Here is a 1,339-nt window from a genome sequence, read left to right as displayed (position 1 = left end):
GTTCGGAGCGAGAAGATATGGTCGTCGGAAAATTGGGTGTTGGTCGTGTTTTGGTGGCCTCGGATCTTGGGCCTGGAGAAGTCGAATAGCGGTGCGGATCATGGAGAAGCAGGGCGGCAGTGCACGATTTCACTCGGGCTTTGCGGCTTGGCAACAGGAGCTAGGATCAGAGAATGGGAGTCAGGCAAAGGCAAGCTAAAAACATTTTTTTGGTTAAAGGGGAAAAAAAAAGAGTTTTTGAAGCCCCGGGGGCTCAAGGGTTAGGGGAATGCCACGTGGCAGGGTCCTATGACCCACATGCGGTCGGGGCTTCTGAGTGCAGGGTATATGGGGAGGGCCGTAGGCTCTTCATAAGCATCCAAGGAGAGAGAGTGGAGCTCTCTTGGGCGCACCTATGGCGTCCACGCGTAGGGCACTGCGAGCGGCGCTGCAGTGGCGTCTGGCGGCGATTTTGGGCTCAAAGCCGGCTGTGCAAGGAGATGGTGGCGCCCGATGGTGGACGCAGGGCAGTTTTCGGTGATGACGTGGCAGCCCCAGTTGGGGGTCGTCCCGCGGCCCTTGGGGCACCAAATTTTTGAGAGGAAAAGGGAGAGGGCAATAGCGATATCGCTATTGCCTTCCCCCTTCAGGTAAGGGATGAACCCCACAGCAAAGAGTGAGAGAGAGAATCCAGAGGCATCCAAATGGTATAAAGCAAAGCTAAAGCCGGTCAAATTGAGGGCCAAGTTGACAAAGCCAGATGCAAGACCAAAAGGAGGGAGATCCGGCCGGCCAAGATGGAAGGACCAAAGCCCAATGTGCACACCATGTAAAAGTTTCCAAAAGCAAACTAAGCCAAGTGTTAGCAATGCAATAAAATACTAAAAGAAGCCCTAAGTGAAGGCCACGACAAGAGAAACTCACCCTTTTTTCTTTTTTTAGGCCTCTTAGAGGTACCCCTATAAAAGGTTGTATATGTGAAAATTTACGGGCTTTTTTGCCTGTGTGAGTAAGTGAAAGCTTGAAGCTTGTGTGATGCCAAGCTTTCCATTGAAGCTGCATACATTAATTGTACTACCCTCTATGCAATAATACCAACCGTTTTGCCCAATTTTGTGTGTTGCTTCTCCCCAACCCCCTCCTTTTCTCTCGCTCTTCGTGTATTGGCCTTTGCTTGCAGAGGGTTTGCCCGCAGTTTGAAGGGTGCCATCAAGAGGGAAGATTAGGAGTGTTTTAGGAAGTCGGAATGGGTGAGTTAAGCAGTGTGGGTGCATTTGTGTCGTGGGTGTTCTTGTGCAAGGAGTGAGGTAGTTGCTTTGTATGCTAAAGTGGAGTTGATAGTGCAAATTAGCCAATTTGA

General features: G+C 50.6%; 1 pseudogene; it reads right to left on the bottom strand.

The window, feature by feature from the left end:
• Positions 1–457: 457 nt before the first annotated feature.
• Positions 458–1,041, bottom strand: LOC147441270 (uncharacterized; annotated as a pseudogene).
• Positions 1,042–1,339: the final 298 nt, after the last annotated feature.

This window comes from Adiantum capillus-veneris, chromosome 15 (genome assembly GCF_014529385.1).
Source record: "Adiantum capillus-veneris isolate H3 chromosome 15, ASM1452938v2, whole genome shotgun sequence".
Classification (NCBI taxonomy): domain Eukaryota; kingdom Viridiplantae; phylum Streptophyta; class Polypodiopsida; order Polypodiales; family Pteridaceae; genus Adiantum; species Adiantum capillus-veneris.
Note: the sequence above shows the minus strand (reverse complement) of the source record. Positions and strands in the feature narration are given on the sequence as shown.